Source organism: Stegodyphus dumicola, chromosome 2 (assembly GCF_044657685.1).
Source record: "Stegodyphus dumicola isolate Sdum_Otavi_A_Nest chromosome 2, ASM4465768v1".
NCBI classification, from domain to species: domain Eukaryota; kingdom Metazoa; phylum Arthropoda; class Arachnida; order Araneae; family Eresidae; genus Stegodyphus; species Stegodyphus dumicola.
The window spans coordinates 82,719,410-82,746,936 of record NC_140769.1 but is presented as its reverse complement, the minus strand read 5'-3'; the positions used below and the strand labels follow the sequence as shown (position 1 = coordinate 82,746,936).

The 27,527-nt window shown below is 31.6% G+C and overlaps 1 protein-coding gene across 6 annotated transcripts in view; it reads right to left on the bottom strand.

Annotated features, from left to right (window-relative positions):
- Positions 1-27,527, bottom strand: part of LOC118184750 (somatostatin receptor type 2-like) — a 512,152-nt gene that overhangs the window by 400,671 nt on the left and 83,954 nt on the right. The window contains exon 1 of one of the 6 annotated variants that reach the window (XM_085810826.1): positions 15,677-15,918. The exons of the other annotated variants lie outside the window; for them this stretch is intronic. The gene's annotated coding sequence lies outside the window, so the exon portion shown is untranslated. Of the gene's footprint in view, positions 1-15,676; positions 15,919-27,527 lie in introns of those variants that run through there. 6 annotated transcript variants of the gene reach the window in all.

Here is a 27,527-nt window from a genome sequence, read left to right as displayed (position 1 = left end):
CCTGAAGAATATGGACATGTCACGTTCGTTCAAAATGCAAAGATCTTTGAAATTATCGTGAATCTAAGATTGAATTTTCTGTAACATTACGTTAGTTTTATGTTTTTATTCCAGTAAATATTTGCTATAAATGTCAGTTCACTTATTTTCGACGTTACAATATATCGGGTTTTGAAGTTTCTTAAAACTAATCTAAGTTATCATTTGTCGACACATTATTGAAGGTTTAGAGAAGCATTACGTTGACTCATTACCATAAATTGCTCGTAGTGGTTTTAATGGGTTTCTCAACTGCCCTAGTATTTTCACCCATAATTTCCAGTTCAGTGTGAGCTAGAAAATGATAACTAGTTAGCGTTTATACTTGGTCGTATATTTCAACAAATGTTTCTCATCTGATGAGGAAAACAGATGGTCACCATTTATAAATGTTCCGACTTCTATAAAGGTTTCCATCAAATATCTATCCCTATTTATTACATCAGGCGATTGAGTTGAAACGAATCTCTATTAATAGAATTACTTTTGAAGTTTCAAATTAATATTTATTATCTCCACTACATTTCAAGCGTAAATCATTTAAGTCTGATGACATTTTAAAAGTGATACTTTCAGTTTCAATTTCAAGCTAGTTACGCCGTTAAAACTAAAATTTAAACTTGAAATTTTAATTGACAATCAAATTCACACAATTCTAGGAATGTGTAATGTGTTAACATGTGATGTAGCCAGGAAGATGTTTAATTCCGCATGCAGAAAAATCTATATTTTGCCCTTGTATGGCCATGTACTTTGCCCCTGTATTGTTTTCGGAGTGAAGCTTCCGATAGTTGCGGGATCCGGACGACACCCGACTAGTCTATGTAAGCCGTTCGGGTGTCCGGACCTGCTCTCACCTGTCACCTGTTCTTGACATAACTTAGTTTACATGTTAATTTATCAGGTAATTATTAGAAAACAAAACTGAACGAAAAGATTTTTAATCTGAACATGAGCTTTTATTTTCAAATACCAGAGTATTTTTGTCTGTTTTGTAAGATACAGTGGCAATTATTAAAAGAATATACAAGATGTTAATTTGCATCTCTTGTTCTTGTCCTTTATATGTGTTTCATACAGGAATATTAATAGGTTCGGACCCCTATAAATAAAAAATTATGCTTCACATGCAAGTGCCTCAGTTTCGTTGTCCAATATCTAGAGATCACCCTTTAAAAAGAGGAGTATATAAGATATTTCTCCCGCCTTCTTAGCATGCGCCTGCGTATCTAGGTCCGAAAGATATAGATAACGAATAGCTTCCTGCATAATTTTAAGTATCATTAATGAAATTCAAATTTCTGTTACTGGATAGTTCAGGTTTTAGTCTCCTTTGTGAAACATGTTGCACCCGTATAGTGACAATAATAAAGTATTTACTTAGTTGTTGCAATGAAGTATAGCCAATTTCAGTACTTATTTAAAATATTATAATGCGTGACTTAAGTATTTTTATTAGTATTGTTGTATCATACAGGTTTTCAATGTATAGGATGTAAATAAATGGAATGATTTGTAAGATGCTGCATATAATTTACAATAAAAATACCATTAATTAAGTATCATTTTTTATTCTTAAACCTGTTATTACTGCAGAGAAGCTTGTGTCAAAATTATAGGAATTTTAATACCACGTAAAGCTACTGCTTCATATGCTAAATATAGGACTATTGAATCTATTTTGCAAAGCTCTCATTCAAAAATAAATAAATAAATAAGTAATAATTATTTTTTTAAATATGTGTTATTGTCATTATGCTTTCATTATACAATCGCTAGGGCGCATATCTTGCTTTCCGATTCAATGCATTAGACCAAATACAGATTTCATACATTTGTGACCTAGAAATCTTTATTTTGCAAGTAATAAATACATAAACTAGTATCTAAAAATAATAAACATAGCGAAAGTTACTTAACTGCTTCTTTCTCAGATATAGTGATCTGCTTGTGTAGGAATACCCTTGAACAAATACGACCGTAATACAACACAGTATCAAATTTTAATTTGGTAAAATCTCATTTCTGTTAATATTGACTTAAAAGAAATACCAGTCAAATACATGACTCGGATGACATGCAATTAAATATCTCTACAAATTATCCAGGAAATGTAACAATGAATTAAAGTGCATGTAGCTTTCCTTAAAACTGTAGTTCGGAAAGGACAGTTGTTTTTCACAAAGCGTCAAATTTCAATATTACCCCTGTACAATTGTTTTGCTTTATGGCAAGTGGTAATAACCATAAGATTATTCTTTTAAAAGCTGGCAACAGTTTAATATAGATCATCCATTTTGCAAATTATTTTAACACATGTTCCTCAGTGGTGCTGTGCTGTTAGTTGTTGCTAGGTATTTACAAAACACTTCTACATGATTACAACATATTTGCCGATAAATTATTTAAAACGAAAGGTAGTTTATTTTTGAATTTAGTAAAAAGTGTATCTGTAAAATTCCTTTACATTCAAAATCCTTATTAAGTTATTAGTAAACAGCACTTTAGTCAAAATACTTATTTTACATCTTTTGGCATTAACATCTGTTGTTCTGAGGATGTGTAAGAAATTAAAAATACTTTTATGCCAAGTAACCAAATTTGCTGTGGCCGAAAGTTGAACGCAACTATAAACCTCAGATGTTCAAAGTTCCTCGTTGATTTAAGTATCAACACAGATTTTTAATTAAGCAAGTATTTCAGCTCGTTTATGGAATGTTTCTGCAGTTATGTTCTGATGAAAACTATTTGCAGTATCGCCTTATAGGAAAATCACAAACATGTTATCTAAAGCCGGACATAGCTTAGTTTGGGAGGGATACAGTGATAAATTTGGAAACCGTAGAAGTGAATTCTTTTACGACGATATAAAAAAATAACACCAGACTGAATTTTACAGTCTTAGGAATCACATAAAATTCCTCACCCAGAACGTTAACTCCTAAGAGTGAACTTCAAGACATCCGCCTTCCATCTTTTATGGAGATTTATTTTTTTAAAAGCTGAGATACGCTTTTTGATATTTTAGAGAGCTAGCCTGGAAGTTCGGAAAGCATTGAAAGATTTTCACAAATGCTGTCATAACTTGATAATCTTTGATTTATAGTTTCTAGCTAATTCTGATGCACCATCTATACAGTATCTTACGATATTGGGTAAATTTAGATAAACTACGGTTTACTAAATAATGGAAGGTGGGTGATTAAATAACGTTTCATGTACAAAAGATGTCATTTCGTACACTTGTCCAAGGATTCGATAAATATGACCCTCATCTTAATGAAAGGTGTTTCTCTAAAATAAAGAAGCTGACACTTTTAGAAAGCCTAATTTACTAGCCAATCACATAAGATAAGTGTGTATTTGGTTTCTTAGGAAAATGTAAATATATATATATATATGTGTGTGCGTGTGTGTGTAACACAACCGGTACTGGTGCGCAACAGAGCTTATTATACATTATTTAGTAGAGTGCAGAGTCATTAGGATTTTTTAACTAGGAAATGTGAAAAATGTGCAACGCCATCGTCGGAACTCGAACCTGGACCTCTCGAATACACGCTGAGTGTGCTACCGTTACACTAAGAAGCTATGCAGAAAGGAGGGAGAAAATACCTTATATACTCCCCATTTCAAAGGGCGACTGGGTATGAGGCAACACATTCGCCAAATCCTGGTCGTGAAGAATCATCATTCACCACCTTTTAGTTCGGGTGCCACTCTAATGTCATTCGGATTTTTTTAATTAGAAAATGTGAAAAAGGAACAGTGTCCTGGACGAGACTTGAACCTTGACATCTCGAATACGTGCCGAGTGTGCTACCGTTACACCACGAAGGCATGCAGAAAGGAGGGAGAAAATACCTTATAACTGTCTTAATTAACGCATAACTGCTTTCATCAAATGCAACAAATTAATGTATAATTCTTCATCAAATTAAAGGACATACTAATTTAAGGAGCTTTTAAAATTATAAATAAATGTGTACGACATATTAATTGGCCTAAATTTTAAGGAAATATATACCCAATAAACTTTAAAAAAGAAATATTTATAAGTACAGTGCGCTTTTTGTTTCTCAATTTATTCGATGTGTCATCTCTTAGCCGTAACAACTGCTTTTTTCCTCCTAAAACCAGGGTAATTAATCATGGTTGCCTAATTACAGTTCTATAACCTGTAAGGAATTTTTGACTTGCAAATTCAGTGCAACTGTTGTCAGTTTATACGTATATATTTTTATTGCCCATTCCCTTTCTTTCACATAATTTACTATTCTAAAATATTAAATGGCCAATTTCCACCTTTAAAAGTAAAGTGTAATAATTACTTAACTATTCAATCGTTTAAAATTAGCCACAAATAGCTAACATTATTTTGGCGCCGGTTTTTACATAAAGCGCTCTCGATTTCAAGGTCGATCAGCCGTAAGGAGCAAAACCTTTTGCTGTTGATGAAGAGGGTCTTATTCATGCTATAGATATGGAAAACCAAAGTTCCCATGCGTTTTCCTCGTTTCCCGGAATTTGAGCCCCGATCTACTTACTAGTGTTCAGCGGTGGAGCTAAAGTTGAGGAACTGATTTAACGGTGTGTTTATGAAAAAGCATATATAATATTGTGTCTTTAGTTGTCTCGCGGTCACTGTATTTTATATACTTGTGAATTGATCTTAAAATTCCATACATCCTTGAAGATACACCCATTTACCAAAAGGAATGCACACAACAACATTCATTACGGGGGAAAAAGGAAAAGAAAGAAAATAAGAAACTAAAAAGGAAAAGAAAAAAAAAAGCTCCTTTAAAGCTATTTTTAAAAAATGGCTAAAAAGCTAACAAATGTTCAAAGCCTCACAATTAGAAATAAAATTAGTATTAAAATCTTGTTATTGCTTATGTGGTTAATATTGAATCTCTAAATGTCTTTATTAGTTACTTCAAATTGTGCTTTAATTGAAACTAGCAAATTTTAACATACCCGTATGTAGTAGAAAAAGTGAAATTTGGGAAATCAAGGTACGTGATACAGGTTATTAATGTTATTTTTTAATTTGCTTTTTCCAAAAAGATAGTTATAATAGCTAAAATTATCAAAATATTTTGTTCATTATAGGGCTGCATAGTTAAATAAATAAAGTCCATAGTCACCTTTTTTCGAATTCCCTGTGTACCCAAGTTTCAGCCTGTGATGCACTGAAATATTTCATCTGAGGTATCTACTTTTATCCATCTTCACAAATCTGCTATCATAGAGTAATATCTCTTTGAAATTCGTTCTTGTGGAAAAAAAAAAAAAAAAAAAAAGATTCTAAACTTCAACCAAAAAAGACGGAAAAACGCAAAAGGTGAGCGAACAAAATAACTAGCCGTGAAGAAATGAAATCTCTAAGCGTTAGAAGTATGAAATGCCTGTGAAAAAGAAAAAAAGAGACTTTAACAGATAGTTTTGCTACTAATGTAAATACCAAAGGTTGAAAGATATCCGCTTATTTTAACTTTTAATTATTTATTAACCGCCGTTGCGTTATAAACGCTTACTTTTTTTTCTATTTTAAGCGTGGCTGTGTTTCATTCTTTGTAATTAACTGGTTTATTCCTACTTTGTTTCTCGGATGCTTTTTGTGTTATTAACATCTTCCGTTTCAGGCAAATTTAAATATTAAGATCATGAAATGCAAATTGCATCAGCAACTTTTTAAAGCTGTAGATGCAAATGATAGCTCTAAACGCTTCTGGAATTTTTTTTTAAATTGGCATTTAAAAAAAAAAGCTTTTACGACTGTTTATCTGTCTATATAATTCCATCCCATTACATTTGCGTTATGGAGTACGTTAAAGAATATTCTGAATGTTTTTGCAGGTGTCACTTATTACAGAACTCTTTAATTCCTGTCCGAAAGCTACGTAATAACATCTTTAATATTTTCATTCATAGTGTAATTATAATCATAAAATTTGCCTACAATGAAATTTCGTGTCAGTAGACAGTTACCGTACTAAGCCATTTGTTAGTTATCAGGAAATATCCGTTAAATGGAAACACCTTGTTATTTAAAGTGGCTTCAGGGTAGCACGGCGTTGTTGTGCACACTGCAATTTCATATAATCCCGTTTATTCTGTTCTAAGTTCCAATAAGATTACGCAAATCAATACCAATGTTATAGCATAAGATTCAACAAGCTACAATGAACACAGTGCTGCAAAGGTTTTTGTACCCATGATAATTATGTAAGAGATTATTGCAGTTTTTATTGTTCTCGAAAAACGTGGCCGTAATTCCTTTTTACTTCCTTGTACAAAGTGTGTGTGTAAGAATATGTAAAAAGACTAAATTAGCAGCGAAAATTAATTCCCTTCTGTATTTGCAATGCGTCATTTTGAGAATATGTCATATGACTCTTACATAATTCTGATGATGTAAATGAAACTAAAACTCAAACAGCCAATAGTAATTTTACAGCAATATTAACCACCTAATCAAAATGCAGTGAGAAACAAAACTAACTCAGTCTGAATTAAGATTTCACTTTGAACATAAGACACACTTGCTATCACCGCTTTGGCTTAGGTGGACTGCTGTCTGTCTGCTCCTTCATTTTGCTGCTAATCTATCAAGAATGTAAGCTTTTTGGAATGGTTACAATAAATGTGCCAACTTGTTTGTGGCTGCAATATATTTGCTGAAAGAAAAGTTGAATTAAATCTACCTCGACTGCCAAATGTCTTATTCCTTGTGCATCGCCGTTTCAGCATTCTACGGCATCAAAATCCGCTGTTCATTGTGAATACAACCACCTGTGTTCTACTGCATAAACTATTACATATATATATATATATGTATATATAAATACGTCCACTCTGTCACTCTGCTCAATGAGCTCAGTTTTTTTCATTCTTATATGTTAGTAAATTGTGCATTTTTTTGGTTTAAAAATGATTGACTTATGTTATTCTTATCTTCCGGTTAAGGCTTTTATGCCTTTAGTTAATCTGCATTCAATAGTTGTAGAATGATTAACAATTTAAAAGTTTTTTAAATGCGGCTGATTTTTATTTACAATAGCAGAAATATTTGTTTATATTTGAAACTTACCAGAATAGTAAATTAAGTCTTTATGCACCTTCAGTGTCCTTTTGCAGAGTGGAACCAAAGGGAAACTTCTAATTTTGTGCACTAAAAAATCTGGCTTCTTGCCTGCTGGCCGAATTACTTGTTTTTGCGTAGAAACTGTAGTTTTAAGTGTAAAAGTTTCTTAAACTGTTTTAACTATATTTGGTATTTTATATTTTTTCTATATCTTTCAATTTTTGATGAAGATATTTTTGAGTTTCTATGTATTTTTGCTTTGCTGCGAAGTGAGAACTGAATAACTGAATGCGAAATACATCGCTAAATTCGAGGAGATACATTTAAGTTAAATGCAAGAAAAAATGTGTATAATTTAATATTCCGTGCAAGCAAGTCATGTGATTCACACATCAGATTTTTTATGAAAGTGATAATGTGAATTGCCAAGGATCGCAGTGCGTTTTTATTAAACTTATTCTGTGTAATAACCTTGTCAATTACGAAAATAACTAAACTCTTTGACTAGTTAATACTTTCAAGATGCTCACGGGTGCTGTCTGATGTCATTATCACGAGCAATTATACTGTCTTGTTTTTTGTGCGAGCTATGAAATTGTTGTATAAATGGCTACTTCCTACCGATGGGCTTCTAAAGATAAGTCTTCCTCACCATCATTATTAAACATCTCACATTCTGTTATTAGCTGTACTGAAAATAATGCTGATTCTTCGAAATTAAATGATATTCTACGAATTTCTGATAAAATTAAAAATCAGCTGCAAAAATGAAAACCTTAATGCCCAAGAGCATAAAGATACTTCTGGCCATTTAATAGCTCTTCGTCTAACAGTACCAGAAAAGAATGTTAGCGAAACATGAAGGCACAATCTCGGAACTGAGAAAGCAACCATCTCTTCAACACACAAATACTGCTGTTTTTTCTGAAGTGACGAAACATTTGCAGCGAAAACAACAAAAAGTTAAAACGTTTATGGAAACAAACTTCCTAGAACAATCCCCAAATCCGTAATTTACAAAATAGGCTTCGAAAAAATTTGCAGCAATTTACTCATATAAGCCACTTTTACTCGATGAAGAACGTCAAAATTGTAATTCAAATAATACTATTATAACGAAGTTACCTGAATTCAATGTCGTACGCTAATGTTTTTCACAGGTAAACAGTATTTTACAGAATTGGCATTCGGAAGTTTGATATGCGTTTCGTCTGGCTATTTAATGGTTTTTGGCTGAATTTATTAGTCAATTCACGAAACATATTTCTTAGAATTCTCCTAAACGGTATCCTAGTGTAAAATTTAAGTTTTTGTATGCTTTCTGAAAAATGTATCCATCTGAAAGCATACCTTATTTAATTAGTTCCTTTAATTGAAGTCATGTATCTGCTAGCAACGACTCAATAGCTATGAATCGTGTGACCCTAGACGGCATGTAAGTCTTAAATATTTAATGATGCTTATAATCAACTTAGTGAATCGTATTTTATGCTATTTTTACTTTTATGATATAAAAAATTATCTTTCTAAGCATAAGTTTCAAATGTATTACATTTCGTTGCGAAATTTGAAGAAAAATATAATAAGTGTACCATTTTTCTTGAGATAACTAATTCATATTAACCGCTAATCTTCCAATACCAAGAAAAAGGAAAAGAATGTGACATTGTTGAGTTTGAAAATTGTTATATGAGTTACTCATATCTAGACGATTATCGCACGCTATCAAATATTTGACTTGCTGGAATCAATTGCTTTGAGAAATTAGGTCACGTATTTTTATTGTAGTTTCTGCTGTTCTGCTGTGAAATTGGGTATATGTTTACGATTGATTTTTCTTGAGTTAGTTTTATGCGTTAAGTGCCAAGCGGTGAAAATCGTGCAAGATTTCGAATAAAGGATATTTCGAATGAATGATTCATGACATGCTTCCTTAGACTGTTTTTTCTAAAATTGTGATCTTGAAATAAAGATCGAACAATACAAAGTTCTCTAGGAACTGAGGACTAGATATTAATTTATTTAATAAAATCAATTAAAATGGTGTTAATATTACTCAAGTGAAATGCTGCAATATCTCATTGTTTGTTTTTACAGTCATTAACGAAATTATAGCTATCTAATCAGAAGCGTTCTAGGCTCACAACCTGAAAGCAAACAATTACATAAATAAATGTTATTTATTTATTTTTTTTTAATTTTGAACTTTAGAAGTAGATTATAGATTATTTTATTGCATCGGCGCAAAAAAACACAAATTTTACACACACATGTATATAAGTAAGATAATAAAAAGCAGGTAAAAGATCAATTATAATTTAAATTAGCAACAGCCTCCTACTGATTAAATTAAATTTATTTCCTCTCTTTGTTCTAAAAATAGTAATCTCTTTCTCTTTAAAGTCCTTTCGAGAATAATCCCTGTCATATGACTCTTACACACCACTGATTATATAAATGGAACTAAACCAGCCAATAATAATTTTACAGCAGCATTAATTAAATGCATTGAGAACTGAAACTGATTCATTCTGAATTAAGATTTCAGCTTAAACCCAACTGCACATGCTTTGTATACCTCGGCCTAACTGGACTGCTGGCAGCTTCTCTCTTCTTATTCCAAAGCTATCAAAAATGTAAGCATTTTGAAATACGCACGAGTAGTGGCGAAGCGTTTTGTGGTCTCAACATGTTTCTGAAACAAAAATGAAAATTGAATCTGTGCAATGTCTATGAACTTCTTTTCTGCATCTCTTACGAAACGTATTTTGATGCAAGTATGTGTCAATCTTATTTTTAGTATCTACGTTCTTGATCAACATTCTACGTTCTGTACCATCTACGTATCTGTGCAATAAAATTTTCTACAACACCAATACTTCTAAGTTTGCTTTCATCACAGTGAGTGCCTGAGGAGCGCTGGAAAAGTATCTGTGCAAGCGATGAATGTCAACACGAAGCTTATAGAGAATTAAAGATTTTTTGAATCTAGAAACTACAAGGAAATAAATACTTTCTTGCATTTGTATGAACTTTTAGCATCATATATATGGATATAAACATACATATATACCTGTGAAAATAAAAATTGAGTACGAGATGTTTAAATCTAGGCTTCAGCCATTGCATTGAATACATATATACTAGCAGTAGTATGTAAATAGTTAATATTACTTTCAATTCTTAAGAATCCGAGTTATGACTTAAGAAACTCCACCTTTTCTAAACCTTTTAAATCATGTTTTAATGGATAAGTATTATACTTTTAAGTATGAAACATTAAAATACATTAACAATAAACAATGTTGCCTAAATTACAGTATTATACTAGAACAACACACCTCCCACTATCCTATCATTGAAGGAACTGGTGTAAATTAAATAATTACTTTAAGACGTGACCAAGCAATGTGAGACGATCACTCTTAAGTTCTTCAAAGCGAATTAACTAGCCATTTGGATAAATCGATTAGTAAATAATCCAGATTCTGAAAGATCAGGTCCTAATCTGTGCATGGAATGAAATGAAACAGACGAAAAGAGTACTTTTATTTATTTACTTAAATAAGGTATCGTAACTATTCTCCGTTATCACTGACCGAATAAGAAAGGTAATACTATAATCCTCTGAACTATAATATGACTTCGAAATTTATCGCTCTCAGATTTTTCACCTTGTTTATTTGATAATGGATCATTCGCAATAACTAGAATCATATCCGATAATTTAGCAATAGTTATAATAATGTTTTGTCTTTTTATATTATCTGTAATGTGGGTAAAGGTTTTTGGCTTTGAAAATGTCTTTAGTAAAGTCTTTCCTAAGTTTTCGGACTTTTACATTAATCTACCGTGAATATATTACCACAATGGCTTAGAAAGTCTTGCCACTGCCCAAAACATAAAATTTATTATATATCTTCCATGCGATAGCGCACTTAATCATTTCTCAGAAAGCCACCATTTTACAGTAGTAAGATTTCTGATTCATCTTTCGAATGCATTCAGTTTGTATTTATTCAGCAAGTTGAGAAATGCAAATGTAGTAAGTACATTTCTTAATAGTTTGGATACTCATTCTATATTTTAGTCGCATTTGGGGGTAGATTCTGCATTTTAATTATATTTACGTTTTAGAGACACTGGGTTATTTTTGATAAGCAGGAGACATGAAAAATTAGCAATGCCCTCGCCGGGACTTGAACTTCGGATCTGTCGAATACGCGCCGAGTGTGCTAGCCATTACACCACGAGGCTTGCTAAGAAGGCAGGAGAAATACCTTACAACTTAACTGGCATAAGTTAAACCATTTGCAGCGTTATTGCAATCAATAAGAGATGTTTTAATGCCATTCATTTTTATATCACTGATACATAATCTTTTGGTGATATTTGTTGCACGCCATGTTTTGCTTTTACAAGAATCATATAATCAAATGGAAGAGAAATGCGCCAATATAAAGTGCAAAATTAGGGGGGGCGTACTTAAGCCAAATTTTAAATAAACATTTACTGATTTTGAGGTCGAATTCTAGGAGCTCCAGTGCTATAATCCAGCGTTCCGGCCTCTGGAACCTTTCAGTTTCATTTGCAATTATGAAGCAAAATGTTTCCTAAAGAACCCACCATGTAACTCTTAGGCTAGATGGCTTTAGCCAACATCGTCTCAAAGAATAACCATCTAGAAGGTGTTGTCGTGCTATGCGTAACGAACTCTTAGATAGCAGAAAGATCCAAAAGATGGCATTGTCAGCTTTGCCTTCTCGTCCTCTAATGGTGAAGTTGTCACTGGACAGAGCAGTTTCTCTCTGGCGGTCACTGGTGAAGCATCGAAGTGACCTCATTCAACACCTCTTTCAATGCTTAATTGTCATATCGGGGGGCATTGACCCCTGCCCTGACGAGACATCAATTGAAAGAAGCTTTGGTCTCTTTGTGTGGACTCCTTATCGATTTCCTAGACCTTTACACCTTTAACGGTTCTCGTTCTTCACTTTAGCCATGCTTAACTCTTAATTATCCATTATTTCTTAACGAAGTTGTGAAGGTTATTGCTGTTTTCAGCAAAGGTACTCCGGAAACCATCGCCTTGGTCCTTGGTCGAAGTGACCTCGCTCACATCGGGCTGACTTAAGAACTAGCAGATTTGCTACCACTATGGAATTTCACCTATGATTCTTTTTCGATTGTGTTGAATGCCTTGCACGCGACGTTAATTTTTTTATTTTTGCATAGGTATTAAGCTAATGTATTTTCTAATATAAATTGTTTTGCACAGGCACTACACTATAATTCAATAAACTCAGGAACAATGGACTGTATTATATCTCACTTTTATTGTCATTAATTTACATCGTTCATGGCCACTCGAAGCCACGAATTCTCTCCCACTCTCTTCGCTCACAATCTCATATCACAAACTCCAAGAACTCAAGGCGCATGCGCCGACGCTAGTAATGAAATGCGCGCGCAGGCGCAACAATAAAGAGGCATATCAACTTCATCCTTGCATTAACACGTTCCTGTATGGAATGGTGATTCATATCGACTAAAGTAAGACGTGAAATGCGCTTTGCAGCAATCAAATAATCCGTCCTCCTACGCAGCAAAAGAATAGGACTTTATACGATAAAAAGCAAGACTTATAATAACAAAAATTTAATAGATAAATAAAAAAATACTCATTTTCCCCTAAAAAGTAGTTTCTTTATAAATAGTCCCTTTCATAAATATCCTTTTCAGATCTCTATTATAATATTCCATTCTTTTAAGATCCCGGTTATAATAATAAACGTAAAAATAGCTATTGAGTACATTTTGAAGCTTGAAGAAAACACCATTGTGCCAAAATGTATAAGCTAGGTAAGCAAAATGATTCAGTAACTCACTGCATGCGAACACATCTACAAAATTAAATGTTACGAGTCCCCTTCAAATCGGTTTAAGCAAGTTTAATTGCAATCGTTATTAAACTAAAATTGTTTAACGAACTTCAGAAGGTTGGAATCAGCAATTCAATCAGGCCTTGCTATTTTTTTTTTTTTTTTTGAAATCATAAATTCCTTTTTTGATTATTTTACTTCCAAAGACATGGGCAAAATTGAAATAATTCTAAAATTTGGAGTATAAATTCCAGTTGCGATAAATGGAAATTAGTTTTATACTAAATTTCACATTATAAGCAGGTCAAATACATTGGTCATTTTCCATGATTAAATCTTATATGTATGTACTATTTCTCAACGAAATTCATCGAACATCTTTCTTTGTTATATCAATCATCTGGATGTACATAAGAAAAAATAAAAAAATTCTCGTTCTCTATAACGTAATTATTTGTTTCTTAGTTTTTACCGTTTTATTAATATTAACACTATAATATATTCAGCTTTAAAGGTCTATCGACTTTATAGAATTTGAACCTACAGTTGAATTTGAACGCACCATATTCAAAGACCTTCGAGTTATTAGATCAATTTGTTATACAGAACTGTCAGATACAAGTCTACATGCTATGAAATATGTTGCCATAATAAGGCAGTGAACATTTTGAAGCTAACTGTGCTTTAACGTACGAGAATATTTGAATAAGCTGTCACAGAACTACAATTCAACATCCATTTCAAATTATCTTCTCTCCAATTTCATGTTTCTAAATCCATTAAAGTCGTTGCACTCTCTGGTTACTCACTGCTCCCAACAAGAGCGATTTATTCCAAACCACCAATTTTGAAGCAATAATAAACAATCAGATTTTTTTAAGTTACAGTATTGTAATCAAAGGGATAAAAATTAAGAACAATTTTACGTATCTTAGCGGTATGAGATTAAAAATAAAATCTTCAGATAATAACTGCGGTAGAAATTAAAGGAATTCAACAAGATGTTTAAGCGAGTTAAGTGTAATGATTCTTATATACGTCCATTCCTATACTATCTTACATTCTTTGCAGAATCATTAGTGCCCTACTAAAACTGGTACATGGGAGTTCCACTACTTTGTGTTATGTCACATGCGATCAAAAATTTCATAATAGGTAAAAATATATTTGCTTTTTAATGCATTTATGTAAAATCATGTAAATTAAAATGTGGTTCTATTCATTTTATTTTATACCTCTTAGCATACAGAAAAACACGAAAACATAATAAAAGGAGAAAATCTTTGACTTATGATTCAAGAAAGCTGTTCATTTTAAACGGCTTAACAACAAAGTATCTGTGATAGCTTCCCTTTAAAACGGTGTGTGATAGCTTCTTGTTTATTCAAAGGTATAAATTTACAGTTTTCACATTTAAACTTTGTTTAACATTAGAAAATTTTGATCGAATTATTTTTAAAAGTCATGAGACTGCTAACAGAAAAGCTTTAAAATTTTGATTGAAACTTCCAATACTATTAAAAATCGCGTGATAGCTGCCATTTAAAAAAAACATTCAGTAAATTATTTAGAACTTCCGAACGAATGTGATTAGGAAAGATTTTTTACGGAATATTGATGGGCTAAGATCGAAATTCTGGACGATTAGTTTGAGCGGTAAATATAGATATAAGGTAAAATATTAACACTATAAAACGATGAACCCTACCTAGATTTTCGAAATAATTTCCCCGGAATATTGCATTTTCATCTCTAATTCCAAGAATATTGGATGAAGTCAAAATTCTTGAAGTCAGTATTCAAGACAATAGTATAGTCAAAAATTAATTTCAAAATTTATTCTCCCCAAAACAAACAAAAATAGAAAATTTGGATAAAAACCATCAACCATGTAAAATTTAAATTAAAGCATTAACTACCGTTTTTACAAAGACGTAGTATAAAAAAATTTAACGCAATCTTTCTTTTTACGATTAAAAAGTAATTTTGGTTTCTGAAATTAGAACGTATTTGGCAGCTTTTATAACAGCAATCCATCTTTATTTGCATGCAAGTTGACATCCATTGCATAAATTATATAGACATTAAATTTGCCAATTAAAATTCTGAAGTTCTTCTGTCTGTTGACAACGGTTCTTTACTTATTATAAAATTATATTTAGAAAAGCGGATAGACGAAAATGAAATTCCATAAATTAAGATGCGTCTGAGATCTGACCTAACGAACATCATACCTGTTCTTAATCTAACATAATTTAATTATACTTCAAAATCCATTAACATGAGTACAATCCTTTAGCGAAAGATTTTTTTAATAAATTAATAAGCTTATTTTATGCTTCACTGAAAGTGAAAAGCACTGTAGTTTTATATTCATTTACCATTAGCATACATAGCAGAAGGAAACATTGAAGTTTAACTGTAAGAGCTGATTAAACAGTTTTAAAATTGAGTCCGTTCTCTCTGTATATATATCGGTACTGAACGTGTAAAATGAGTTTTGTGAAGGTACATCGCAGTATTTCAATCTACCATAGTTTTCATAACTGGTTACAGCAAATCGAAGCACGTAGTCCAACTTAAGAAAATCTAAGAAAAGCCGCAATTAAATAAATAAAAAATTAAAGTATGCAAATAGTGATAAAAATACTTAGTGATTCCATACTTCAATCAAGATGATATTCCAATACGATCACTAACGAGCGCTCTATTTAACAGATTCTAGCACATTATTCACTGCAGTTAAGGATGTCAACAGTGCACACCCATTTTTCCGCCTGCATATTACTGCTATGGCCTTAGCAGCATTGTCTGAAGTCTATCTATCAATATTAGTATACTCTGAACATAGCACAGTCTTGTGATTTTAGGCATTCGCATAATTGAATATGAATAAGGAAAACACGCGATGTTCGCCCTTTTAAAGAGAGTGTCATAGAATAGTCTCCGTAATGGTTTTGAATCATTTATAAAGCGTTGAGAAAAAATGTAATCAGTGTGAAGGACCCAACTATGAAAAAAGGAAACTACAGGACGGCCCGTATAAGGACCTTATTGTTGATAACAGAATTCGTCTTAAAAACCTATTTGCCAACATGATAAGTTAAATATATCTGTAACAAGAATACCAATTTTTGTTTTCTTATTGATACTAAGAATGGCTGATGCATTGATAAATCGGCTCTTGTTGAAGCAGCACATTTCAAAAAGAGATGAAGTACTGATAACATACAGTTTCTTTCTTTCCGTTACACATTACTCTATAGCAAGAAAGAACTTTTTATCATTGCCTTCACAATATGCTATGTACGTACCTTATCATACCATTTACTGATATCTTGAAATCCCTAGAAAAACATCAAAACTAAGAATATGATATACGGTTTCTCCTGACGACACATTTCTTCCTGAACTGGATACAAAAAATAGAATCCTTGCAAGAAAGCATTGATGTTAGTTCATTTATCATATAGTTATAATGACAAATAATTAATATACATTTAACATGAATGTCATGAGCTTCTTTAGTGCCATTACTTTGGATTATCTACGGTTTGTTCCATCTCCATGCAAACACTTCCACGTGAAAATAAACAAACCACTGAAAAATCATTGTTTGCGTTTGATATCTGATGCGGAAAAGGTAACAGTTGTTATTAAAACTATTTTCACGACTGAAACGCAGTAAGATGTATTTCTTCAAAAATTCTCTTTCAAGAGAATTACCTAAGAAATTTCAAGGAGGGTTTCTTACAAAACGTAAATTTTTCGTGTGCAAGTACAACAGGCTGAATTCATTAGGGTTTGAAAAAGGAAACGTAAAAATCTGGCAAACATAAACTTAATTAAATTTTCATCTTACATATGCCTTTTGAGTGATAACTTCCCAAGCCGTTATAGTTCCTAACGTTATTTTCATTTTAAATAAGAATTCCTCTTATTTTTACTATTTTGAAACATTTCTCCATATTTTATATATGTTATAAACTTTTACTTACTGATAATAATATATTTTTAAGGATTCATATCTCTAAGTACAGTTTCTTAATATTGTACTTCTCAGGTAAGAGAATTAAAAATCAATAATTCTTCAAGCGAATTCAGATAAAAAATTTCTAAATCCGGTGAAGGAATATAAATCCTATAATTATGATTATTGAATGATTCAGTATATTTCCTAAATGTAAGGGAAAATAATGAAGAGACTTTCGAGAGATAGTGTTTAATCTAATAATGACTTTCAACTGAGTCGTGACTGGCGCAAAATGATCAAATTATCTAATTCTGAATACGGTGTATATAACGATAAATTATTATTCAACATGTCATTCGTCACTTTCAAACCAATTGTGCGAACTACATGAAATTATAATCCGGGTTTGACATTAATGTGCAATTTTATGAATTCAGAAGCACTTATAAATTAAATAAATGTATCTATCAGTTGTAACGTTTTAAATTTAAATAAAAGTAATATGATATAAGCGTCTACAACCAATACTTTTTACATAATTAGTTAAAGTGTAACATTTCCCCAGAATTCGTTTGCCTGTCTAAGTGATTAAAAAAATAATGAAATTATTTACTACTCTCGATTATTTAATATGAGTGAAATTAAAGAATTATTAAGAGATCTTCTCTTTTAATGCATTAAATTAAGAAATAAAAAGATACCAATTTTTTCCAAAATAATATGCTACGTAATAAAATTATATTACATGAAAAAAGTGTGAAAAAATAATTGCGATATAAATTAATTTAAATGTTTACACTTTCCATGTAAATATCATTAAAAAAATGTATCATTTTAAAATTATACCCTTTAGGTCAGAAAGGGTAAGAAATGTTATAGCACATTTTAAGAAAATATTTAAGTTCACAATAATAAGATTTAAATTTCTTTAAGAATCTAATCTATTTGAAAGAATCCCTTTATAAATTAAGATTAAATACATATAAATTTAATTACGTTGTAATTTCTCGTTTGACGTTTATAACTTTTTCTACTACTTAAAAGGAAATGTATGAATTCTAAGTTTTAAAATTCTGTAATATAGAAATCGTTTGGGACCAGCAATCGGCTTTTACTATCAAAAATATATTACGTTGCATTTTATTTGCTTGTCTAATCCTAACACACTTTTAGACAGTTCCTATCTCATAATATTTATTAACGCACACTTGGAATGAATATTATTTATTTCAGGGTATCAGTTTTATAGTTAGGTATTTTAATTATTTCATTTTATAGCGTGTTTGGTCTAATTTGATTTTAATTCCTTCCATCTCAGCTTCATCAAAAATTAACTGCAATGTTCACTTGAGTTGGTAACATATATTTACTGAAATCACTTCAGACCTATAATTTAATGCAACAAATTACATAGCAACAATTCTGCAGCCTAAGCGATAGAAATCATATTATGCAATAGCCTGTAAAAGTTATGTAACTTCAAATTTATTACTTCCAATTAAAAAATGTTTTTCAACATCTCTTAATTTTACTGAGTTACTTACAGGCTAACCAGCAAATGAGCAAAACCAGCAAATGAGGAATAAATTAAGTATATTGTTTTCTGACAAACTGTTGTAAGGTTTAATTTTAATTAATCAGTTATTTTATCCTTTTTACTTTTCTGTGCTTCTGCTTTCGTTAAGTTCTCCGAGAATGCAACTTTCAAAGTATATTGGAAAGAGTTTGATAGCTAACGCTTGCTAATACTCTACATTATAATTCTGTTTTCATAATTAGCTTGTCGGTAAGGTTTTGCTTACTGTAATTCTTCGTGACCGATAATTCAAAATAATTATTTTCTATGCCATGATCTGCTAGTATTTCTTGTTATTTTCTTATTACCTTGAATTTATGCTGAAAGCCGTTCGTCAATTTACAAGCTAGCTGAGTTCTATTTATGTAAATTTTCAGTTTGTATAACCGATGGGTCTACATGTTAATAAAGATTTATTATCATTATGATTATTATTGCTATTATTTTGCTTTTGATTATAATACTTCTAGACAGAACCAACTTCATTACGATTATTTAGTAATTAGATAATATTTTAAGTTTAAATCTTAACCGTATAGTGACGCCTAACTTGCTATGCCCAGAAACAACATTGCTCTTAGCGTAACACCTTCAAGAATACAAGCTGACTTCATGTCGACAGGGCCTCCTTGAAGAGTTTGGGCATCTGGTTGATATGAAGAGAATATCTGTGCTACCTGCTGTAAGTTTCCATGGAGAAAACTTGGTGTTTTAAGTTAAAGGTAAAAGCGGTAAAATAATTTTCTATACTTCTTCTAGTTCGTATACAGCTGAATGTCGTGGCGTCCGCAATAAAAGGTAAGGCAGGCTCTGAGTTTGTACAAATACATCGAGAAAATTTATAGGTGAAGTCGGAGGAGAGAGGTAAATATTCAGTGCCGCAACCTGTCAAGATTTCTTCGACGGTTAGAAAAAGAAAGCATTTTAAATCAGAATTATACGGATTTATACTATATTCCGCACAATATGGAATGTACCATATCATACGGAAAAATTAACATAATATCTTTTGCGGAGTGTTGAGAGTTAAAAAACTGTTGAAAGGAAGGCATCCGGATATTAAAATTATACAGTTGGATCATTCTTAGGTTATAGTCGCAAATTCAAGATTTTCTTGAGCTAAAATCAGAATATTTTGAAGGAATGTTTCGAGCCAGCAGTTAAACATGAAAATCGCAGATTCGGCATCAGATATGGTGATATATTTACTAAGATAAGATTCGGTGACAGGAATAATATAAATGTTGAGGGCTGAGTAGCTGATCGGATAAGCAACATGTCGATCATCATGTGTGTATGAACAGAGAGACAAGAATCTATGAAAATGTATGAAGAAATTCAGTCACCAAGGAAGAATAACTGTAAGAGTGTTAGAAAACATAAGACAAGTCAGTTAAGCTAGGAGAGAGTAATCGGATTTACAGACGTTTGTTATCCCGGAATAAAAAAGTGTGATGTGGTTTATTTAATTACCGAAAAGCTCGTGAGGGCTAGCAGTTCACCCAGAATAAAGAGGAAACGTCTCATGTGCAAATAAATACGTTTGAGTAAAGAAAGCTGAGTTATCTCATGTGCAAGTTTTTCTCAAAAGAATTCTCTTAACCGCGTTGTTTGACATTAGGGCGTAGTGAAGCTTTTGGCAGAAAATAGTTCTGTAAATGTGTGCTTCGAAACGTACAGATTATTTAAAAATGTTTAGGGCGAAAGTAATTTATTAGCTAATGTGATCGTGGAGTAAATTTTCTTAAAACGGCGTGACATACTAATCTTTAAACAGGTACTACTCATATGCAAATGTACCACGCATAGATGGTACAACCACGATCACTGAAAAAGAAGAAAGTTCACGAAAAACCATATGTCATGAAAATCTGGAGGATCTACCACAGAGGGAAAAGAAAAAAGGAAGCACCTAGAAAGAACTACGAAGCACGTTTTCGCTTTATATTATCACTGTTTCTAATAATTTACAGTTTATAAAGTTATTAGGGCGACATGACAATAAATATTTTATTTACCTTTTACGTTTAGTTGTGATACTTTTAAACAGAAGGTTGAAGGGTTTTATGTTAATTAACCATATTATTTTATTATTTTAGCTTTACTTCTAATTTCGTCAGCTTCAACCTGAATGCAGATTAGTTAAATTACAAATAAGCTCTGAATTCTTGTGCTTTAGAGACCAATTGGCACCGTAAGCAGACCTTAACTTCTAGGCTAATGAATTTAAACTTAACACTTTGCAGCCACTTTTTCTCCGCAATCAATTAGGGAAAGTGTTGCTAGTGTTAGTTAGGTATGTTGATTCTGTATTTCGTATTCAATTTGATTTGAATATTTGTTTTATTACTCGCAAGTTAGCAGAGTTCTGTTTCTGTTAATGACTTTGTTAACAATCAAGTGTTAATAATTTAGTTTCATTTTCGAGTTATACTTGAGTTGCGATACTTTAAGTTAAAAGCCAGAGGGGGGGAATTCATTTGACAGTCTCTGCAGCTATTTTGATTATTAATTTAAAGTGGTAGTGTAACTGTGCAAATTCAGACAGTAGGAAATGTTTTTTGCGGTTACTAAACAGCAATTAATTAATACTTTAAATCAGCGGTCGTCAAGCCTTAGAACTTCAGGGACCACTACATATGTAATTTTATATTTGGCGGACTACTAATATGAATTTTAAAGTTAAATACATTTATGCAGTAATAATCAGCAAACTACACATATTTCATTATCATTGAAAAATTACAGGAAAAATACAAAAATCTTACATTCTTATACAGAAAGCTTCACATTTCCACATCACTGAAAAGGAACTTCACGAAAAGAAAGAACAAACCGTCAAACGCACAGCAATATTAATAAACAGACAGTATTATGCCGCCAATTTTTAATTATTGTAAACATAATAATCATCGCTTACTCAACAATGGCGTCATCGATTATCAGTTGTCCAAAACAAAAAAGGAAACTTTCAATGATGCAATTATAAATAAGAAGGCAGATGATTGTCATAAAAAATCTATCAAGATGCCTATTTACAAGCAGAAAATCTGTTTTATTAACGACCAAAATAGCATATGTTTGTAATTCAAAAGGAAACAGAATTCCAGTTCGCGCTGTTATTGATAACAGCAGCATATCCATGGATGCCATCTCTCACTTTCAAATGCCGCTAGATACACCTGCAAAAGTAGCTAAAAAAGTCTCTAAATTCAGAAAGCTAAAAGTAGTAGCTAATTTTTTTAAAAAAAGTATAATCCATACTCCACAATAGGTTTTGCTACTCGTCATTTTTTAAACTGAATCTTCATAAAAATATGCATAATGTCCCAATTTTTCTGGGTACCATCAAAAGATTTTTTACGGACTACCAGTGGTCCGTGGACCACCGGTTGGCGACCTCTGCTTTATATTGATAAGGCAACCGTTAAAAAGATTAACACACGCACTGAATTGCTAAAAAATGATGCAGTCGGAAAATTTCAGTTTACAGTGAAACATCTCAAAGAGTTCATCAAGTTAAAAATTATATACAAAATTATTTTTAAAAAATTGAAAAGATTAAAAAAATTGCGATAATATCCCGGTATGCAAATGACACCTGAAAACATTTTGAGGTAAGCAGTTGCAAAAACACCTATGAGTTTACCCACTAGCGGCCGAGCAGTAAAAGCCGCTGAACACTTGTAGTTCGATCCAGGGTCCGAGTCCTGGTGAACAGGCTTGCTGCATGGGCGCTTTCGTGGTTTTCCCCATGTGTAACGTTGATATGAGCTAATTTCCTCCAACGGCATCCCTCCCTTTACATGTAGTGCCTAAGGACGGAGCCGGTAATAACAAAAAATAAATAAATAAATAAATAAAATAAGTAAAAAAGATTTAGTTTGCCAGAAATTAAAAATATAGAGCACAAATTCTTGTATTTAAAATCAGCTGTTGGAAATGGGAAAGGAAAATTTTCGGGGATATATCTGGTAAGATACTGTTTCACAATAAATTATCGTCTTGTGGAGATTTTGTACTAATTTTATAAAGAAAATATTTACTTATTAAATACATATCAATACATATATTTCACTAGATCCCGGGTTCACGAGATTTAGAAACAAGTATTCCACTCATCTGGTAATATCTTATGCTTTGCAATGGGAACAATAAACACCTCAACTAGCTTTCTGTTGAGGCGTTTGAAAACATAAATAACCAAACGAAATTGATTTCTTTTACAGATGAACCTGAAAAATGAGTAATAATATTTGAGAAACCCAAAATTTATTCGGCATGCAACATCTAGAAAAAATTCCGGAACTTATTAAAAATACGATTTATGTACCTAATCAAAAATAAAGAAGAAACTGAAAAACGAGATATTTTCAGATTTGAGGAATATACGACATGGAAAATATTACGAACCCTATTTCACAGAACCCTGGTTTGGAAAGATTTGGTTCTCCAGAAGTTTATTTTCCATTCGAGAAGTGACTGCTGTAACATATATTGATTTCTCCTCTCGTATCCAGAAACATAATATTTCTTGAAGGAAAAGTGTTGACATTTCTCTAGCCCAGAAGCACAATTTATTAGAACAGATTGCGAAACTTGTCAGCACACTTTAAGTACGTAAAATATAGTTCCTCAAATGTATGTGTATTTAAAACTAGACAACAATTATTGGAAAATCATCTAACGGAAAAGTTTTGTGTTTTATTCGCGTATCAAGTCAAACAGACCATTGATTTTTCGAAAGTTTAATTTCAGAAATATATGAAAATTAATATAAGTCCTCCTGAAACCTCAAGAACACTTTGCGCTCAATAGTATTTATCAAAACGTCTAAAGATGCAATTAGGTAACACTAAAAAAATCAACAGAAAAAGAGAACCTTCAGAAAAAAGTTATAAAATAACAAGCCAATTAAAATATGTATACAACACTGCACAAGACTGTAGGTGATATCCATCTATTACTGTTACCCAAAACTTGTATACGCTCTTTATTAATCCTCAGAGCGTTACGGGTTTGGCTCTGAAATTTCAATGTTTCTCATAAATAAGTGCTGTTTTCGTAATTCCAAAATGACTTTCTCAGTTTGTACTCAGTTTATTTTCTTTCAATATACATCCAATCCGAAATCGGATTGATTAGGATTTGACAATTCTCATGCGCAACGAATGGGAAAGCCATGATTCGATGCGGAATTCTACTTCCATAAACCTTGCAGGGATAACGTCCATCTGTTATTCAAAATGTGGCATTACATATATCTGCACACAAGCATTATTTAGTCTAAAATATTGTTCTAATATCTAAAATATATCATCTAAAATATATCACAATTCTAATTAAAACAATTTAAATTACAATAATTTAAAACAATAATAAACAATAATTTAAAACATTGAATTTTAATGACGGCTACAATAAAATCCAATGTCTAAATAAAGCCGATAACTTAAAATAAGAGAAAATGAAGGTAAATTAACGTAGAATTTGAATAAAATTCTATCGTTTCAGTAGGGGATTAGATATAGATCCCTCATCTTCAGAATCAAAACGTTTCTCCACTTGATGATGAGAAGCATATATCTCATTTCCCTCGACATCGATATAATTTTACTTAAAATCTATGTTAAATCTGCTTTTCTTAGAACATTTAATTTTAAACTTAGTATATTTCGATTGCATTTAAAAGCCTGATAACTGTTTAAGATTAATCTGAAATAAATGCTATTGCTTATTTATTCAGGAATACCTAAACTAAATTAATTTACAACGAAGCGGGGAAAAGAATATATATGAGTTGATAATGATGCCTAAAAATTATCTTTCCATTTATTCAAAAATCCAAATATATCAGGATCACAGACTTAAATACATAAAGAACATTTACATGAGATATAAATTTTAAATCAGATAAATTTTTGTTTAATTTTCAGAGTAATTCTACAAATATGAATATAAGTAAATATTGCCGTATCTATATTACGGTATTATCTGTTAAAAAGATTACTTTTTGAATTCTGCATGAAATAAAGTTTAAATTGTCAGCTGCGAGCATAGATATTTTTGAACAACAAGCCAATGATTAACATGGGAAAATATAAGCAAGCACAATAACAATTCTTATTTTAGAGAAATAAAATAAAGATTAGAATTTGGAAAACTAGCCTCAGATAGAAATAAAAGACTGGTATTTACGAATTTAAAGCAATATAAGTATGTAACTGAAACATATTTTCAAACGTACATTTTTGTCAATATATAGAAAAAGCATTGCTTTCAAAATAGTAAATTAATAAATATTAACAAATATTCAAATCTGTGAATATTACCTCAAAGACAAGCAACAGAATAAAGCTTTCGGAAGTCATAAAAAAGGAGAAAAATAAAAAAAGTAAATGCATAAAAAAGAAAACAGGTATTCAACTATGTAATAAAACTGGTAAAATTCACGAAGTGAACTACATGTAAAAGCTTATATTTAACAAATATTTAAATCGCTTTAAAAACAATCGAGGGTAAATAATGTTGCAAAATGGTGATAAATGTAAAAATTCATTCTTTTGGAATTTCGCTTAAAGAATGTAGAGCAAACAATTCTGGAATGATTTTTCTTATCATCCTTCTTTCACGGCTGCGTGTTGTAGTAAGCTTCGCATGCTTTGTAACTGCTAAACTTGGTGCAGAGGTTTCAAGATAAATTAGACATTAGAACACCTGAAGGATAAAGAGTCGTGTGGAGGAAGGGGACAAGTGTCTTCACCACATGACAGACGCACTCAGTCAAACGACGTACTTCGAACGCCCCGCGTGTCTACAAAGAGCAGTTCTTATTTGTTTTCCTCCAAGAATGCTAATCAAGGCGTCCTTCCTGGTATTTGGGGATGCGAATTGCTTGCCCAGAATGCAGGAAACGATACTCTCTTAGCATCTGCGCGAGCAATTCGGAAGATCATAAATTTTCCACGTCAGTTCAGAATACATAGTGGAATTGGCTGATGACTGGTACAGGAGAATGCAAGACATTGTTCTAAAAACTATGCCTGCTAATTAATTTCATGGAAGCATAATGTAGGATTACTACAATATTTGCATTTTATTAGGAATAAGGTTTCCTTAATAAAGAATAAAGGTTCCATCCGAGTATTAAATTAAAAAAATCTTGGCTTGGATCTTGTGCAATAGCAAAAATGAAAACACATATCGGTATGTACAAATTTGTCTTCAAATTATAAAATTCAGGACGAGTATTAAGCAGGGGAATATAGAAATAAACGTGTTGATGAACAATAAACGTGTTGATGAACAATAAACTTGTTGATTAACAAAAAGAAAAAAAAAGTGTATAAAAATTTCAATTAATACTTGCAAGTTTAATAACAATCTTGTATGTATCAAGCGAAAGCCTTCTAATTTCCTTTCCAAGTAATGAAAAATTCCTCGCACCATGCAGATGTAAACAATTTAAGTAATTTACTTTGAAACTCAATAAAAATATTGTTTTCGTTAACAGTTTTTCAGAGATATAAAATTAGTAACACAACAACCTTGAGTTTGGCGTAGGTTTACGTCAAGATCTCAATCGATTTCGAAGACATTTCAAGGGAAGTTAACAAACCTTCTATAGCTAATCATTGTTGGAAATTTAATCACAGTTTTGACTTTGGGTCTGCAAAAATCATTCGAAAAGCTGCTTCAATTGGTGAATTGGGGTTTTCTTGAAGTTTTTCACATTCAAAAACATTTACTTTGTTTAGTTAACGACTTTAAGTTCAATCCTGTCTTTCCTAACGCTTTTAAAATTCTATTAATTTAATTTTTTTTTTAATATCTTTTCAATTTCTGCTGATAAATGGCGCTACCTTCTCGTTCGATTTACTGTGGAGTATAACTACGTCAGCTGCGCCCACTCTTTTCTTTGCTCCTGAAGAAAAAAGACTTATTTGCGCTCTAAATCGACTGAGATCTTGACATAAAGCAACGCAAGGCAACAATTCAAGGTTGTTGTGTTACTAATTTTATATTTCACTCGGAGTGTTTCTCTTCTGTTTTTCAGCTTTTAAGAGTTTAAGAGAACTAATATTTTTTTGTCAATTGAAGCCATGAGAATCTAAATTACTTACTGCAGTATCTTGATTTCGTCACCATTTCAACATCCATCTCTGAAACGTTTACGAGTATGAGAATCATTTGTTTAACAACGAATAAAGACCAGCTTGAATATATTAAGCATTATTATTACATATTTATGCATTAGAGAAATAGCATTAAAGATTTATCTTTTTCCCTAATTTTAACTTTAAGAGCCTAAACACAGCAGAACAATCAGATACTCAAATATCAAAAATGATAGTCACAGCCAACCAGGTCACGAATTATGAATTCTGGAAGTGATGAAATTGGGCTATATAGAAAATCAAGATATCCAACAGAACCTATATAATAAAACACTGCACTTGCAATGTTCATTTCGGTTAGTTCAAGAGAATGCTGAAGTTGAAACAACTGCTGATTTATCACTCAGAGAATTTCACAGCATTTAAGAACAAAATATTATTAATTAAAGCTGCATATCCTGTGAAGACTGAATCAAAACGTTCGCGACTAGATAAATTGTAAAATAACGGATATTAAAAATTTTTGCATATTGTGCCGAAAAATCTAATTCAAAAACACTTGCTTCTCAAAAATATGTTATTATTTTAAACATTTAAATTTCTTATTTAAAATTTATTTTTAACTTCATCTATTTTTCTATTATTTATTTTTTTGTAACTGTCCTCGTCATTATAAATCATCATGTCGTCATTTTATGCGCGTCTTTATTTTTTATTTAATTTTTAGGAACACTTTTAATACTTTTCTATTAAAAAGTTCGAAGCTCCCTCAAAGTGTTCTAGCTTGATTATTAATGTTTTTTAAACGTATAATTTCATCTCGTCATTTTTTCGGGTAGTTCGTCTTTAT